Below are 19,553 nucleotides of genomic sequence, written 5' to 3' on the forward strand. Positions count from 1 at the left end.
CATGTTCATGTCCCATGTAATATTTGTAATATAGCACACAACTAGTTAATGATTATCTGGGGAAAAATTTAACTGGACACACTGTATTTCATCTAACAGTTCTACCTTGGTGTGTTCCTTCTATCATTCTTCTTGTTTTTTAATCTATGGTCTTATCCTTCTGCTACTGCTTGCATTATCAATGATATTTTAAATTGTTCCTTTTTATAGTTTATGAAGTTCTTAAACATGTATTATTTACTTTGATCTTCAAAATAAATATCTACCCCTACTAGAGACAAACAGAGTAGGGAGTATGAATCCTCATTTCACAGATAGGAATCAAATTCAAGAGCGATCACAGAATTTCCCACAATTATTTGAACATTGGATCTTTGGAATTTTTATCTTATCCCAGACTTGACCCTATTATGATGTTCTATACTCATCCACAAGGCCTTAGTTCTTTGCACCTATTTCCCAACTCCTTGAATTATTCCTTTGAACACTACTCTGACTTAACATCTATGTTGCTGCCATATCTTCAGGACCACCCCTTTCTTATCCTAACTCCTTTTCTCCAAGGGTAGGGTGTTCTCATTCTATATCCTCCTTGTAGGCTGCTGATTCCAATGTGGTAGTACAGTTTTGCATATTCTAGGATCTATCTGTTCTGCCATTCATTTATGGAGACAGGAAGGTGGCATTCCCAAGAAGTTACTTGATACACTCATTTATTCACATAGTCTACCTTGTTCCAGAAAAGAATTTGATGGGACAAATGAAGCAAATTGCTAAGAATCAAAGGAAGAAACGCTGAAAGATAGAACTGAACCCCATGCTTTGAATCCTAAAATGCCCAGCACTTATTTTTGTTGGCTCACTGGTTATGATGAAATTGGCCACCAGGACTAAGCAAGTTGGACAAGAGAGATAATATATCATTTTTTGCAAAGAAACTGAGACGTAGAGAGGAAAGTAAGTACATGATGTGTGAGAAATAGGTGAAGTTGGATCTCCTGTTTTCCTTTTAGTTTATTCTACTTCCTACTTGACAAGATGGAAAGCTCTTTTGTATTTTTTGGAACAGTCCCTTGCTTGAGTGAGAGTTTTTGACAATCAAAAGACACACTATTCTAATTTTCTTAGTCTCATTTGTAGAATGTGAAAGTCTCTGATTTAGCAAGGGACTAGAAGTTAACTGATTAGTGGCTCACTCCTAGAGAAGGTACCAACAAACTAGGCATATTCTCAACTATGCCTGATCATGAATTTGAACTTAAACATTATCACTTCCTTCCCTTCCCAATTGGCTGCCCCATCACCAATTTCCACCCTGAAAAAAACCAGGAGACTGAGATAGATCTTAAAGTTATGGGTATTAATTGACTCTGGGTCTGGAACATATTTATTCTAAAATAGCTTTCTCATTTAAGCTCTTTGTGTCCAAATGTAAGAAGCAACATTTATCCAAGGGAATGGGATCACTGTATGCTATGGTACTGAGGTGCTTAAGAATGAGGTCTCTTTCTTTTATTCCCATCTCTTATCTATCCCCAGTAAAGAAACAACAGAAAGCCTTTTAATAGGCTAATGATGTGCGGCCCCTGAGCACAGGCTTATATCAGGTTGAACATTATACAAGGCAATGACTTTGGATTTATGTGCAAGAGGTAATCAAAGAATAAAAAATAGCTTGATCAAATGCTATATTGCATAGTACATGCTATATAAGTACATTTGACATAACCATAAATGCAAAGAAAAAACTAGCCTTACAGTTAAAATGATAAGAAAACTTAGTACTATTTTAGTAGGTGTCATGACTTAACACAATAGGTTCAATTCTGATTATATGAAAAGAAATTAGAGATTTAGAGAAAACATGCAGAATTAGGAAGCTAGTGGATGGAAAATTACTAACAAGATATATTAAGGATAGAGTATATCTTGCTAAATAAACAATAGTATTCTTACTAAAGGCAGGTCAAAGTGATCAGATACCAAGAGTGGGGTATTCTCTCAAAACTGACTTAGGATTCTTGTGACTATTGGACCAGAAAGGTCAAATATAGGGCCTAATTACAAGGCTTTGTCAAAAAGAGAACTCATAGAGAGGCTAATTAAAGTTGTATTAAAAATATCTTCTCAGAATCCAATTGGTCCCAGGAGAAGAGCAGTTAGCTGACTACAGCACTCATTAGGAGTCTATGAGTACTCAATGGAAATTAGTCAGCTATGCTCACAAGATCCTGTATTCCTTCATTTTGTCTCTAGTATAAGTCAGCTCTAATATAATAACAGCGATAAGAATCATATTACTAGCAGGTAACATTTGCCAAGTGTTTGTACCAGCCAGGGTACTTTGTAAACTTTGCACGTGGCATCTCATTTAATCTTCTCAATAAACCTATGGAATGAGCATTATTATACCATTTCATGAATGAGAAAATATATTCAGAGAGGTTAAGCAATTTTCCAAACATCATACAGCTATTAAGTGACCAAACTAGCAATTGAAACTGACACTTCTAGTTTGTCAGACATACTATTCAAGATTGTAGTCACTACTCTCATTTCACAGACAAGGGATCAGAGCCCTCATGATCACAGTGCAAAATTGAATGATCAAGATATAACTGAAGCCCAGAAATCCTTGCTTCTAGTCCAGCAGTCCTCTATAGTATATATACTGTCTCACTAGTTCACTGATAGTAAGATATACTGGAAAGTATGGACAATGGCATCCTGAATGTTTCACCTATGGGATGTGTGTGATCATGGGTTAGTTACTGAACATGTTTTCATTTCAAAATGAGACCCTGAATTCCTTCCCTGACCAATGAAGCTGTTATAAAAATTAAGTGTATAATGGGTATTAAAATGCTTTATAAACAGCAAAAGACTGTACACTATAAAGGGAAATGTTACCGTCCATACCACTCAGTGAACATTCAATGTTGTTTATTATCAATGTTTCTTCATTGGAGAGTAGCTGCTAGCAATAACAACTGAAAACTTATATGGAGGCCTGGCTCCAAAACCAGTAAAAGAATAATAATTACTAGCTATCCCTAATTTTTCAAGGGATTGGAAGATTAATTTTGGAAGACAATTGCTTTAAGGGAGAATGTCAAAAAAGAAAGAAATGATTTAAATCTGTAATGCAGAAGACACTCCCCCAGAGAAAAGTGGTAGAATCAGTACAAACTACTATTACTGATACCACCCCAGTGAGAAATAGCACTTGTCCGCATGCTTCACTTGGTGTTTGCAGGTGAAGGAAATTTATTTACTAGATTGGAAACGGAATCTGAATCTGGAGTGGAGATTAAGTTCCTTCATCTCTGCATTTTTTAAAGCTTATAATAGCAGCCAGAAAAAAACTTTTCATGATAAATCCTTTTTTATTCCCAGTAAGGCAGATAGTTATGGTCAACCTTGAAGAAAAACAGCGAGAGTCCTTAACATCCATATGTTCCCCATTACGACAAGAGTTTATCAGGGAGAAAAATAAAAACAATAGGGAGGTTATACAAAAAAATTCTTGGCAGTAGTTTGCAGATGCTGTCTCCTGAGGATGATATAAACATATTTTCTCCTTGTTAAGATTTGAGAAAAAGAAAAGAAAGGGAAAAGAAAGAAAGAAAGAAAGAAAAAAGAAAAGAAAGAAAGATTCTCTGTAACTACAAGTAAACAGTCCTCAAAGACATCAGCTCCTATTTTCAAGTATGGCAATAAAGATGATTTTCTTAAATTTTTCTGCATAGGTCCAAAGAGCCTCTACTTCCCAAACTAATTTCTAACCAGACTGAATTTCACATAGTATAATCCCAGGCAATGAGATATAGGGCTTCTGACAAGAGGATCTCTCACAGGCTTAGGAGCATGTAGTTGTCAAATTACTTTCATTTGAACTTTTCTAATTTGCTTCTCCCCAAACTTCAGAGTTGGGCAAATCAGGCATTATTAATATTTTACAAATGAGGAAACAGATCTAGAGGAGTGAATTATCTAGTATCTTAGAGTGATTAGGAAAAGACAGATTGGGTTAGGATGCCCAAATATCCAGTTTGTTTAGGACTGAGGAGGTTAGCAGAGTGTGAGACTTAATTTTAACACATGAAAGTCCTGAGCAAACAGGGATAAATTTATCAGAAGAAATTTAATATAAACTTCTTTATTCACATTTGACAGATAAAAATTACAATCTAGAGAGGGAAGAATGATTTGAAACAGATTTCCAGAGTCAAAGCTGGAATTCGGCAGGGCGTGGTGGCGCACGCTTGTAATCCCCGCTTTTGGGAGGCAGAGACAGGAGGATCGCGCAGGTTCAAAGCCAGCTGTGCACGCTGGCTTAGGAGACCCTTTTCCTCAAAATAAAAAAGTATAAAATAGGTCTCGGAGTATATCCCGGAGGTAGAAGGGCTTCCAGAAATCCCAGTACCACAAAAAAAAAAAAAAAGGCGGAATTCAAAACCAGAACTGATGGATTCCAAGGCAGTAACCTTTCTATACTATGCCAGACTGAAAGTTGTGGGAGTCGAAATCTAAAGCATCTTACAAACTTATTCATGATTATTTCTTAGAGATAATAACCCTTTTAAATGTGAGCCAGCCATTAGGATCTACAAGATGGATATCCTGCTTACAAGGCTTTTATGGATGATGTCTGGTAAAAGGAAGATAAGGTTGCCCCTGGACTAAATATGAGTCTGGTATAATGCTGGCTATAGGCATTCTCTGCTTTCTGATATTCTCCCGCAGCCTTACTGACATTTGGCCAAAGAGTCAGGAGTTTTAAGTTTAATTTATACTTCTGCCTGGCAACTGTGGAATGTTTTTTATAGTAGGTTAACTTTTCTATTCTTTAATCATATTTTCCCTTTCTGCAAATCGCTTGCACATTCTTAACCCTTTCCTCTCAGCTGATGACCTTTTCTCACACTTCATTAAGAAAATACAAGCAAAGAAAGCAAATTCTTCTCTTCCTCGCACCACACTTTCTTGCTTCTGTAGTCATATTTCTTGCCTTAATTTATATTCCAATTAAAGAAGTGATCTTGCTTTTAGCCAGGACTACTTGTGCTGGGGTTACAGGCATGCACCACCACAACCGGCTAAGAGCTCCTGTTTTAATGCTCAGAACTGATGTAGTTAATGCATGAGGTTATAATCTCATCAATAGAGAAATCCATTGTAAGGGAATTACTGCATGGTAACATAGGCAGGTGGGGTATGGATGTCTGGATGGAAAAGGTGGGTCCCTGGGGTTGTGGCCTTAGAGATTGTGATGTTTTTTTGGGTGGTACTAGGGGTGGAACCCAGAGGCTTTCTACCTCCGGGCTATACTCCCAGACCTATTTTATATTTTATTTGGAAACAGGGTCTCTCTAAGTTGGTGAGAACCTAAGTACCTGAGGCTTGTTTTGAACCTGTGCGATCCTCTTGTCTCAGCCTCCCAAGCGTGGAGATTATAAGCGTGAGCCACCATGCCCAGCTTGAGATTGTGATTTTTATCATTGAATCTCTTGATCTCAGAGCAGAGTCTTTGTGCTCTCCCACTTTCGGCTTCCAGCCACCATGCCCTGAGAACAAAATTTTGCATTCTCACAGCCATAATATAAATACCTGACCATGAAACTTAATAGAGGAAAGATTTATTTGCTCAGTTTTCCTTTGAGATATCAGAGTTCAGTTCATGTGAGGCTAGTGTCTGGATCTCAGGGCATGGTGGTGGAAAGTGGAAAGAAATGGGATCTTCACATAGTGGAGGCCAGAAATAAAAACAAGCTCGGGGGGAGGAGAAACTATAAATGATCCCCAAGTCTGTGCCCAGGGACTCATCTTCAGCCACACACTTATGATCTAGGTCACCACCCAGACAAATCTATTACAATGGATTTATCCACTGCTGAGATTAAAACCCTCATGACTCAATTACATCAACTTCAAACATTAATTTTTGAGCTCTCCAAGGGACTATTCTGTATCTAACCATAACACTTGGGTTGAGTGAAAGACATTTTCTGTTTCTTCAGAACAATTTTGTTTTGTTTAATGTATAAAGATTCCGAGTGGGGCGTGGTGACACATGCTTATAATCCCAGCATTTGGGAGGCTGAGACAGGAGGATCATGGTTCGCAGCCAGCCTCAGCTACTTAGTAAGGCCGTTTGAAACTCAGTGAGACTCTATTTCCAAATAAAAAATAAAAAATAGGGCTGGAAGTGTAGTTTGGAGATAGAATGCCAATGAATTCCATCCCCAGTACCTCAAAAAAGAGAGACAGAAAAAATTCTGAATTGAGCTTTATTTTGAAGAGAATTTTGTGTCCTACCTCATAAAAATTACATTGAAACCACTAGCTGCTTATCTTATATAATCTATCTGGTCTCAGATTCTCAAATTATGGATAGATAATTATGATGGCTATTTATTCTATTGGTCAAGCCCCTTAAGTCTTACAGATTTACCAACTCCTTGATCATCTTGATATAGGTTTTCTAGTCCCCATAATTATGAGTAATAAATGCTTCTTGTTTAAGCTCCCCAGCCTTTTTTTGTTACATCATCTCAAAATGATATGTGCTCTAAAAAGAAACTATGTGTAGGAACTGTGAAGAAGGGCTGTTTTCTCCTTTTATTTTATCTCTTCTATAACTTAGCTAAAAAAGGGATTTTTTAACCATAACTGATGTGCTTTATTTATTCTAATAAACAACTGAGGGAAAATATTTGTATTTATATTTTCCCTATTAAAATATTTATATTTATAAAATTATAAATATTTATAAAATATAAAAATATTTATACATTTTCCTCATTAGTTATATATAACTATATATAAAAATATTAGTTATATATAACTAATATTAATATATACAACTACTATATTAATATTTATATATAACTATATATAAAACTAATAGTATATATATATATATATATATATATATATATACATTGTTTACATAAAATTCCACTATTCATTCTTTTTTTCTAATACTGGAGATGGAACCCAGGAGAATTCTACACTAAAGTGACACCCCCAACACTATTGCTAATTCTTTATTTTAAAACAGGGTCTCACTGAGTTGCAAAGGGTCTTACTAAGTAGCTAAGGCTGGCTGTAAACCACGATCCTCCTGTTTTGGCCTCCCAAATGCTGGGATTACAATAATGTGCCACCATTCCTGACTCTACTAATCATTCTTTAAAATTAATTTTAAATAATACAGGCATGCCAGGAGTGTTGAACCTATGCCCTCCTCTAACAGCTTCATAAAGTCTGGTCTAACTTATTGGAAGTGTTTCCTGAATATCTTTTTCAGTGGATTTATGGTTGGCACACAGAAAAGCTTCTGATTTTTTAAAGATTGTTTTTTATCCAGACACTTTGCCGAATTTGTTGATCAGTTCTATAAGCATTTTAGGTAAGTTTGTTGGGTCTTCTAAGTATAGTATCATATCATCTGCAAATAGCAATAGTTTTAGTTCTTCTTGTCCTGTTTGTTCTCCTCTGATTTCCTTTACTTTACTTATTGCTCTGACTCTCAAGTACTATATTAAAGAAAAAAGTGGTGATAATGAACATCCTTGTCTTGTTTCTGTTTTTAGGGGGAATTCTCACCGGTTTTCCCCATTTAATATGATGTTGGCTGTGGGCCTATTGTAGATTGCCTTTATGATATTGAGGTATGTTCCTTCTATTCCAATTCTCTGCAGTACTTCTGGCATAAATGGGTGTTGGATTTTTACAAATGTTTTTTCAGCATCTGTTGAAATGATCGTGTGATTTTTGTCTGGTTTAGTTTATGTGATGAATTACATATATTGATTTTTGTATGTTGAACAAGCCTTGCATCTCTGAGATGAATTTTTTTGTTTAGCAGTTTTGCATCTAAGTTCATCAAAATTATAGTCCTGCTGTGTTATTTCCTTGAGCTATCTTTATTTTGTTTTGGTATTAATGTGATATTGCCTACACAGAATGTATTTGGTAAATTTCTATTTTGTGATATTGCCTACACAGGGTGTATTTGGTAAATTCCTATTTCTTTCTATTTTATGAAATAGATTGAGAAGTATTGGGATTAGCTCTTCTATAAAGGTTTTATAAAGTTTACTTTGGAAACCATCTCGTCCTGGGCTTCTGTTTGATGGTAAGCTCTTTATTGCTGCTTCAATCTCTTTGATTGATATTGGTTGTTTTGAATTTTCTATATCTTCTTGACTCAGTATAGGAAGGCCATATTTATCTAGAAAATTGTCAATTTCTTGAAATGTGTATGCCTACTTTTAGGGATACTATTCTGTTCTAGTGATCTTATGTGACTGTTTTAATACTAATTACATACTATGCATTCATTTTTGGAGTGGAAAGACATTTTCTGCCTTCATTTCAACGTTTACATCCTTTATTTCTTTCAGGCTTTCTCTAAATTCTTTTTGGAAATCCTATATCATTTCTACTATTAAATTTCTTATTTGTCTTTCTGGTGATCTCTGCAATTCTGTGCTCTCAGGTTCTGTTATGGTGGGGTTGTGTGAGCTCATTGCTTCCATGTTATTCCTCCTTCTTATCATTTCAGAAGATTGTATCCGTTGCTTTTAATAGATTCCTCTCAGACGGTAGGTGTCAGCGGGTATATACAAGGGCAAGTTGTGTTATATTCAGTGGTGATGTTTGAGTGAGGAGGAAAGTGAAGTCGTGAATGCAAGGATAGGGTATAGCCATAGAGAGGATCAAATAGAAAGAGAGTGTGAGTTTTGTAAGGTAGTATATAGTAGAGACTAGAGAAAATGAAAATATAGTAGGATTCTAGTAATAAATGTATTTAGTATAGTGATATGAAGCGAACTTAATACAAGACAAAGAAGAGAAAATAAAAAGGGAAAAGGGATTGAGAGACAAGAGTAGGTATGTACAAAAGAAGAGGCTTGTAATAAGAGGTGGGAAGAGAGCAAACATACAAGAATACACATACAAACCAAAACAACAACAAAATAATGTAACCTTACAAATATATAAATATTAAGCAGACTTTGCCTCTGCAATCTCTCTGTCTGTGCAGACGCTGAGTGCCACCAGCACCTTTCCTGCTGCAAACAGATGTTAATTGGGCTGGATCGAGTGTTAAGTGTAGGTCTCCCTCCACACTTTCTATGGATGTAGAGCCTGAGTCTCTCCCTGTCTATGTAGGCAGCAGGTACTACTGGGACCAAACCTATATAGGAGACCCTGTTCTCCATAGCTAGGGCTGGATTGGTCTGACTTCTCCCCTTTCACTGGGATTGGGTGGTCTGTGTTAATCTCAGAGGTTCTACTAGGGCTCTGAGCCCTGAGGACTGTAGGCCTTTTTGCCTAATTGTCCCTGAATGCTGTCTGCTAATCCAAGCCTCTGCTATGTCCAACTGCAGACTCTACTCTCACCTTTGCTGAATTGAACTGGTCTCAGACTCTGTGAGTTTATCATGGCTGCCTCAATGGGCAGAGTCTCCCATGGGAACAGCACGTTCACTTATGGTGTTGTTGAGCACCACGCTGAATCTCTGGAGGGCACGGTGAGCTTAGTTGCCACTGCTGCAAGTCATAGCCAGTGTTTACACAGGAAGAACTGATGGCTTACAATTTCAATTAGCTGCAGTTCCTTACTTCATTTCAAGGTTTTTTTTTTTTTTTTTTTTTTTTTTTTTCCCTGTGAGTCTCTGGCATTCCGGCATGGTGAGGCAAGATGGTGTCACCATACCCGTAGCTGCTGCCATTCAAAACAACCAAGATCCTTTTCTGCTCTCTGATCTGTCTTCTAGCTTTTTTCTCCTGGTTTCCACTTGTTATGCTCTTTTTAAATTTATGCTGATTTATTTCTTTTGACAGAATACTATTTCCACAGCAATAAAGACCAAGTGTCAGCAGGATTTATAATGTTCTGATTCCCATGGGCTTCATACTCCCAGAAGTCCCCAGGCCTTTCTTTGAATCCTGGGTGAAAGCCTCCATGACCACTCAACTACACCATACTATATCCCTTCAAAACCAGCACTGTATGGATGAAGCCAGGGTATGTTGCCTCTTGGGTAGAATTTTTAATATCTGTGTTTCTATCCACATTCTGGTCTCCTGAGATTTCACCAGAGTTACCCATTAGGCACTGCTTCCAATATTCTAAGGCTTTTCCATCCCAAATATTTAAGCTTTTCCAAACTCCACCCACAAACTGGTTTCAATCTTAGAAAATTATTGACAAGTTTATACACAGCAATGAATTCACTCCTAGTACTAATTTCTGAACTGGCCAGTTTTACAAGGCTGTGGCAAAATACCCAATCAGAACAACCTAGAGGAGAACATGTTTATTGTGATTCATGGTATCAAAGGCTCAATTCATGGTCAGCATATTCCAGTATAGTAATATTCTGGTAACAGGGCATGGCAGAGGAAAACTTCTTAGCTCATGATACCTGGGAATAAGAGAGAATGAGAGGTGGGAGCCAGGTACAGATATAGTTTTCAAATTGGCACACACCCAGAGACTCACCTCCTCCAGCCATGCTCTACCTCTGAACTTTGCTATACTGGGAGTCAATGGTTTCAACATATAAACTTTTTTTAGGGGGGGACATTACAGATCCAAATCATAATACATTTTTTAAAAAGTAGTTTAGATAAAATTTCCTCCAGCTATCTAGTACTATATGTAGGTAATCTAAACCATACACAAAATTAAAGAATTTTTAAAAAAATTGCAGTTGAGAAATAAGAGTTGCTTTCTCTCTATACTCCATTTTACTTTAAAAAACTGCTAGTATTTTTATTAACAAGTCACAAAACATCTTACATTTATTTACACATAATTAACCTATTTGTAAATGACATTCATATTTACTCATTACAAGAAATGCAAATCTCATAATCCATCTAGTTGCCAGCAAGTTTTAGGCTTCAGAATTAATTACACAAAATCAGAATTTATATCTGTGAATCCAACTAATGATCTACTCATTTCAGTTCTTACTGAATTTAAATTACAATAGGTGACTAGCTTTTGTAGACAATGAGGAATAAAAATGACCTGTATAAATTTTGATAATAGGCAATTTTACAAAATTATTCCTGAAACTTCAAAAAATGCCTGTTACATTGATCAACTCTTTGAATGCAATGGTTCTAAAAATTAAGGTGATTAAAAAACTTATATTGTTCCTTAAGTCATATTTCCTTCAGGTTACTATTTTAATAACTAACAGGTAAAAATAATAGGCAATTATATTTGAGACAGCCAAATAATTAGACTATCAATAAATATAAGTTACCACTCAAATATGAAGAACTGAAACCCTGGACTTCAGCTTGCAAATAAGCATTATTATAGAACAGTAAAATTGGACAAAGGACATAATGCCTCTAACTCTAAAGGCCTAACAATAAAGTCCATGGGATGAGCTCAACTGTATCTTGAGGAATTCAGCTCAACTGTATCTTGAGGAATTCTATATAAAGAGCCACAAAGAAAATTTTTGCATCCTGGGACCTAAGAAACATGGAAATGATTGTGGATATCAATTTATTGTTGTAAAATGGGGCAGCATGAGTCCAAGATAAGATGATAGTAATGGTAGCTTCTTTACTAAGGAAGGTCCTGAAAAGAAAGGGCAGTAACATAAACAGTATAAATACGTTTTCATTACCTCAAGTCTTGTTTTGTTTTATAAAAGTGCACCCACATTTGGAGCATAAATGTTTACTATCATTATATATTCTTGTTGGATTTTTCTTTTTTTCATTAAAAAAACTTACTAGTTTCTTCTGATAAGTTTTAGCTTAAAGTCCACTTTTTGGATATGAAAATTGCTACTTCTATTTGTATTTTCTCAATTTGCATTAAACTTTTCCCCATCCATTCACCTTTAGACTATGAATATCTTTTCTATAAGGCAGTTTTATTTTATTTTATTTTATTTTTTGGTGGTACAGGGGTTCCTGGAAGCCCTTCTACCTCCGGGCTACACTCCCAGACCTATTTTTACATTTTTATTTGGAAACAGGGTCTCCTAAGCCAGCGCGCGTGGCTGGCTTCGAATCTGCGCGATCCTCCTGTCTCCGCCTCCCAAGCGCGGGGATTACAAGTGTGCGCCACCACGCCCAGCTATAAGGCAAGTTTTATGAAACTAACATATAGTTGGATTATAATCCAACTTTAATCTTAATTACCAATCTATGTCTTTTAAGCAGGGAATTTTGACCTTTGACATTCAATGTTATTGAGAGATATTTTTGTTTTCTGTTATCTTCTGCTTTATATAGTGCTATTTCTTCTTTGTGTAGGTGTTGATCTACTGGAATTTGTCTCTTCTCTAATTTTGGTATTTATTTTTTTCTTCCTTTCATTTTATTTCTTAAGGTATTTTCTCTAGTGCCAGATTGGTTGTCATGAATTCTAGTTTCTGCTTGTCTTTGAAAGGTTTTTATTTCTCTGTAAATTTTGAAAGCTGTCTTTTCTGGATAGAAAGGTCTTCATTGGTATTTATTTTCTTTCAGGGTTTGGAGCACATTATATCAGGCCCTCCTAGCTTTTATGATTTGGCTTGAGAAGACTGAAGTGATTCTTTCTGTTTTGTCCTTGAATGGTGCTCATCTTTTTGCTCTTAATGCATTTTAAATTCTCTCCTTGATGTTAATGCCAGCCATTTTGACTGTTATGTGCCCTAGAGAAGTTCTTCTTTGATCTTGTCTTTTTGGAATTCAGAAAATTCCTGTATGTGGATATCCATCTCATTTTTTATATTTTGAAAACTTTCTGATTTTTCTGGAAGAGGTTTCTAATGCCTTTGGTTGATTATTTCTAGACATTCTTCAATGTCTACTATATGCAAGTTAGGTTGCTTTATATATTTCCATATTTCTTGAATATTCTGGTAGTATTGTGTTCTTTATATTATTGACTATGTGGTCAGTTTTGAATGAGATGTATTTTAAGAGTGAGACTCTATTTTCCATGTGGTCTAGTCTGCAGAGGTAATTTCTCTTGGGGTCTTTATTTTATTTGTTGTCACCTTCATTTTACTCAGAGCCTCTTTTTGGTTCTTATATAGAGCCTTATTTTTATGCTGGTATGTTCTGTTATAACCTGTACACTTTCTCTGATTTAATTTCTAATGTCTTTGATTATACTGAAAAATCATCATTTTAAATTCTCTTGGTATTTTTATAGCTCTATATGGGTGATCCCCATTGTTGTTTAGTTGTAGAAGTTTATTATTTCCCCTTAATTGCTCTTTGTTATTATGCTTTCAAAATTCTTAGGCTTGTATATTTGTTGTCTTGGCATCTTCTTTCTTTTTGTGTGGGAGTCCTATGTCTATTTGTTGTCACTTTTTAATAAGTCATATTTTGGGGGCATATATTTGCTTCAATGTATTTGTCTCCTATAATCAGATTTTAAGTTAGTCCCTCTATAAGATCTTTAATGGAATAGAGTTGTTAGTGCAGACAAGCAGCAGTCTCTGATGGACTACAGGCCTTCATGCTTTCTGTCCATAAACTAAAAAGAGACAGTGACTATAAGGTTCTCAGCCTGTGGCCCAGCTGTCTCAGATTTAATGCCCCAGGAACACCACCACGCCTCTGATGGTAGCAATCCCATGAAACTTCTGACTGCTGGCTTGAGCCTTCCTGATCACCAGGCCCAATCTCAGCTGGGCCATATATTTATGACATTCTGAGCCTATGGCCTGGCTGCCTGAGCTTTGATGCCCCAGGGACACCATCACTATTCTGCTGTTTGCAATCACATGGAAGCCTATCTGTTTCTGGTCTCCATCCTCACTAAGCTCAAACTCTGCTGGCTGAGATAACGTAGCATTTCCAGCTTGCAGCACAATTGTTTGAGTCAAATTGCACAGGGACAGTGCTGCTGCTCTGCCAGCTGTGATCATGTAAAAACCTACTTTTCCCTGGCTTCCCTGCTTGCAGGGCCCAAACTTTGCTAGGGAAGAGATTATATGGTTTTGTGCCTGAGGAATAGGTGACTGAGTTATCTCTAGGGACAATACTGCTGCTCTGGGAAGCTGAGATCAAGTGAGACCTTGCTGGATGCCAGTCTTGGTACTCATGACATCCAAATACTGTCACACAAGAGTTTATTCCCTTATGAGTGTGCTGCATGTTTGGCATATTTACTTCATACCACAGACATTATCACTGATGATTCTGTGAAACCCTCAGATGTAGGGTGAACTGATGACTCTGAGTCCCACCACATTGTGCCTAGGGACTGTCTATTAATTCATGCTTCTGTTATGTCTGAAGGTATCTCCTTCCACCACTTCCATTGGGATGATTTGCAAACTCACAGGCTCCACGGGTTTGGTCATTGCCCCACAAGTGCCTCCAGCCACACAGGCACCAGCTGGGACATTCTGTAAACTCACAGTCTTGATGAGTTCTATTGTTGTCACTCAGGTACTTGCAGGAAGATTCTGTAGTTTCTCTGTCCTGATGAGTTCAGGTAAAACCACAGGAGTTCATTGGGCAGTTTGGCTGGGCTGGGAAATCTGGAGATTCATGGTGATCTTCATGAGGCTGATTGTATCCACTCAGGTCCCTGGTAGGAAGTGTCTGTATTTTCCTGGTCCTGTTGAGTTCAACTGAAACTGTAGTAGTTTGCTAGGTGGTTTGGCTAGGTTATTTGGATGTTTGCATTCTTGAGTTATTCTAGTGTGAAGAGAAGAATGCAATTTTTTGTATTAGTTCTCTTCACTGACTTGCCAAGATTTAGCTTCTTCTTTGCTGAAGTTTTATCTCTGAGAGCTTCTGGATTCTGGAAGCCACCAACTCCATTGTGGGCTCACCAAGTTACCAAGATGGCTGTCCTCAAGCCTTGTTTTCGAAGTAGTTGTTCTCTCAATATACAATTAGAAAGGTGGAGCATTTCAATAAGGAGTCCAGATAGTCATGATGAGAGAGCATTCTACAGTGTTTCCTCTCGTAATCAGAAAATAAGGGCAGGGTTCGACTCTTCAGGAATGGAAGCCGTCAATAACTAGTAGGATTTTAGGTCAGAGGTTCATCTTAAGAACCAGTCTTAGAAAAAAAAGAGGATTACTCCCTGAGTAGAAACTCAGTCATGTCTAATCTTCTTTTGAAAGCACCCAAGAAAGGTCTGGCAGTGAGAGGGCAAATACTGAGGAATGATTCCTAGCAGTCTGTGAGGAGTAGTTACTTGATGTGACCAGGATCAGGAAGCCAAGAGGCGATCATTTGTAGGGAATTCTAAAAATTAAAATCAGAAAAGCCAAAATCAGCTTCTAAGTTCAAACTTAAGTAAGTCATGATCTAAAATAGATATATCAAGCTAAAATTTTTTTATCTATAGAACAAAGGGGAAGAGAAATGGTGGGGAAAAGCAGAGGGTCCAAAACAATTGGTTCATAACTGGTTCAAACAAGTCTTTAAGCAGTTGCTTCCTAATGGGGCCCTCCAGGAGAGCTATATCAGGTTATAAGAATTCTGTAGGTGAACCATCTGGAAGAAGCCTGAACATATAAATGGGTGCTCTAAAAAGTAGTTAGAGTAGAAGAGGAAGAAAAGTGGAAGAAACAAGGCCAGGAATAATAAGATTCCATGTCTAGTAACAAGGGAAGTTGGAAGAACATTATAAAAATGTCATTTTCACATTAAAAAGAACAAAACCATGTTGTTTTCAGGAAAAACTAATCAATCTAAAGAAGTCATGTTAAAAAAGCCAGACTCAGAAAATGCGTCATATATTTTCTTTCATAAGTAGAAGCTAGAGAAAAATAAATAGAAAAGTTATTCATGAAAATAAAAAGGAGATCCTTAGAGTAGAAAATGGGAGTTTGTAGGAAAGGAAATGGAGTAGATGAGGCAAATAGAAACCACTGGACAATGAAATTTGCAAATTATGTTATGTGCATATATAAATATATATCATAATTAATCCCATTATATTAACAATACACCAACAACAACTGTGGTTACATGCTTTTCAAATAAAAAGGTTTCAGTTCAATGCCAGTCTGCAGTAATCAACATTGAAAATATTATCTTCACCACTTTAATGAAATAGTTTAAAATATTACAATGCTTAAGAAATAGTCAATATAAGCAGTGCATAGTGGTGCATGCCTGTAATCCTAGTCCTTGGGAAACCAAGACAGGAAAATCACAGGTTCAAAGCCAGCCTCAGCAATTTAGTGAGGGTCTCAGAAACTTAGTGAGACCTTGTTTCAAAATAAAAGATGAAAAGGGCTCAGAGTGTACCTCAGTGTTAGAATAGCTTGGGTCCAATCTCTGGTATCAAAAAAGAAAGGAAGAACCAGTGAAGTAGAGGTCATTTAAACAATAAAATAAGGTGCTCTCTGAGTCTTGTGGGTCTGGTTACTGGCTTCCCTGGTGGCAAGGTCCCCAAATGCCAATCTTCACTCCTCTCCCAAAGGAAGAAACCAAGACTGCCTCCTGCCTCCCAACCAGCAGACATTTCAGCCTCCCCAGACTTGTCCAATGGCAAAAAGAACAACAGGAAGAAAATGAACATACTGATGAAGAACAAAGTGAAATAGACAGACTTAATGAAAAAGCCAATGAGGAGATATTGAAAGTAGAATAGAAATATAACAAACTCTGCCAACCATTTTTTCAGAAGAGGTCAAAATTGATCACCAACATTCCAAATTTTGGGGTGACAACATTTGTCAACCATCCACAAGTGTCTGTACAGCTTGGGGTGGAAGAGAGGCACTGCATTATTTGACCAGAGTTGAAGTGACAGAATTTGAAGATATAAAATCAGATTACAGAATAGATTATTATTTTGATAAAAATCCTTACTTCATAAATAAAGTTCTCTCCAAAGAAATTCCTCTGAATGAGAGTGGTGATACATCTTCCAAGTCCACTGAAATTAAATGGAAATCTGCAAAGGATTTGACACAGTGTTCGAGTCAAATGCAGACTAGGGCCAGCAGAAAGAAGTAGCATGAAGAACTAGAGAGCTTCTTTACTTGGTTTACTGACCATTCTGATACAGGTAGAGCTGAGTTAGGAGAGATCATCAAATGTGATATTTGGTCATATCCATTGCAGTACTACTTGGTTCCTGATATGAATGATGAAGAAAGGGAAGAAGATGATGATGAACATGAAGAAGGATTAGAAGATATTGATGAAGAAGAGAATGAGGATTAAGGTGAAGAAGGTGAAAATTATGAAGGGGAGGAAGGAGAGGAGGATGAAGAAGATGATTAATTGAACACTGATGGATTCCAACCATTTTGTTCATTCATTTCTCTTTTTTTCTGTTCAGTCCCTGGAAGCAAGTTGTAGTCCCTTGTTTTTCTTTCCCCTTTGTGCTCAGTCATTCTGTTCTTGAGGGTTTTTTTTCTTAATACCATCATTCTTAACTTATTTTGGAATAGATTACAATGGGAAAATAATCTCTAGACTCTTGTGTTCTAAATTCATTTTTATCTCTTCTTGTCTCAACAAAAACTATAATGGAATCAACACCACCGTCCTCTGTAGGGAAAAAAAGAAAAACCTGCATCCTTCACTCTACTGAAAGCTGGAGGTGCTAAGCCCCTGTATAGTAGTGCATAGAATTCTAGCTTTTTTCCTCTTTTCTCTGTATATTGGGCTCAAAGGTTACACTGTTTCTCTGTGAATATGAACAGCATTTACCAAGATGTATTTTTCTACATTCTATTGTTTAAAAAAGAAAATAAAACTTTAAAATGGGGATATAGAAGGTCAATAAAGAGTAGGTTTGAGATGTTTGGGTGGGGCATTTTGATGACACGGCTTTTCTTTTGGCATATTTAATTGTGATTTTTAACGGACATCCTTACAGTTTAAGATGGCACTTTTAAAATAAAATTCTTTCCTAATGATGACTTGAGGCCTGCCACTAGATGGGAGTATCAGCAGAACCTGTAGGATTTTATTTGAAATTGACATTTTCTATTGTGATTGTATTTATTTTTAAATTTCTTTTTTGTTTTCATTAGAAAGGTAAAATGATGTTTGTTTGTTTTTGTTTTGTTTTGTTGCTGGTACTGGGGTTCCTGGAAACCCTTCTACCTAGCGGGCTACACTCCCAGACCTATTTTATACTTTTTCTTTTTTATTTTTATTTTTTATTTTTGGAAGCGTGGCTGCCTTCAAACCTGAGCGATCCTCCTGTCTCTGCCTCCCAAGCATGGGGATTACAAGCGTGCACCACCACGCCCGGCTAAGATGATGTTTTAAACATTAAAAAACTGAGGTTTTAAACAAAAGTGTACAAGTTGCTTTGTTACAATAAAACTAAATGTGTACACACAAAAAATAAGGTGATCTAAACATTTTAACTTTGGACTAAACCTCTAAAAGCTCTTTTGGAATGTGAATATTTTATAGTTAATAGAGCTTTGATCTTCAATCAAATAGCCTTGTACTTCTGACAATTTAACCAGAAGTTATTCTGGTAATGCTTCCAAATAAATCTATCACAGAACCAGAGGTAATAGCTATCCACAAATAGCTGGAGGGCCCATTTTGAGTCATACACAAGTTTTATGGTTTGGATTTAGAATGTCACCCTGGACTCATATGGAAAAGACAGCAATGTTAGAGACAGGGCTTGGTTAAGGCAGGTCCCTAGGGATATAGCCTTGGGAACGATTCAAATGTCCTTGAATCTCCTTTCTGAGCTCTCTTTTGCTTCCAGCCTTCATGATATAAGAAAAGCCCTTGCACTCCTCTGTTTTGTGCTCCATACCATGAGCTCCACAGACTTCACCTGACCTAACATGGACTGAACTTCTGATATCTAAAGAACTGTGAGCAAATAAATATCCTTCCTCTAAGTTGCCATTAGGTTCTTTTGGGGTCAGAGCAGAGAGAATGCTTATTGAAACAACAGGCATCTCTCAAAATCTAATGAAAGCTGTTTCTCTAAAGGGGCCCGAATCCATAATGCATTTCTGACAGGCTAATTGCTAAACTCTGAGAACATGCAGGATGACCTTGAGCATAGCTGGGAAAAACCCAAAGACAGGTCCCAGTAAAGGTTGGAGCCTTGCTCAGTGACTCAAAGTTCTGGCTGCCTGGAAAATGGCAGGTGTCCTTGCAGATTACTGTGTGAAAAAAATATCTAGTTCTTTTTCTATGAAGTTACTTTTACATTTACGAATAAAGACTTCTTTGTTGCTATAACACAGTGAAACATCTAATTGCATATATAGTTACTATGTTCTGAATAAAGTTAGAGTGTTACTCTACCCTCTTCTCATCTGTATGTGGGTTTTCCAATCAAAGAGCACCCATTTCTAGGATGACAAGTAAAAAATGTAACGGACCATAATACTTTTCCTTAAAGAAATAGACATGTATACACAGATTTAAAAACTTGTAGCTAATTTATGGGGATTAACAACCTCCTAAAGCCTACCTATGGCTCAATAGAGGATCTAGGGTACTTGGTCTTGATTCCTGGACAGATATTTATGCTTTGCATAAAAACATTTGGTGTCACATTTGTCCAGTGATCACTATCTAATTTCTCCTAGGTTGTT

At 36.8% G+C, this 19,553-nt stretch overlaps 1 pseudogene across 1 annotated transcript; it reads left to right on the forward strand.

The window, feature by feature from the left end:
• The first annotated feature begins 9,979 nt into the window (after positions 1 to 9,979).
• On the forward strand, positions 9,980 to 17,247 carry LOC308279011 (protein SET-like; annotated as a pseudogene). Its single transcript has 3 exons — positions 9,980 to 10,042; positions 14,290 to 14,442; positions 16,404 to 17,247. The product of its transcript is annotated as a protein SET-like (transcript).
• The last annotated feature ends 2,306 nt before the right edge of the window (positions 17,248 to 19,553 follow it).

This window comes from Muscardinus avellanarius (assembly GCF_963383645.1).
Source record: "Muscardinus avellanarius genome assembly, chromosome: X".
Classification (NCBI taxonomy): domain Eukaryota; kingdom Metazoa; phylum Chordata; class Mammalia; order Rodentia; family Gliridae; genus Muscardinus; species Muscardinus avellanarius.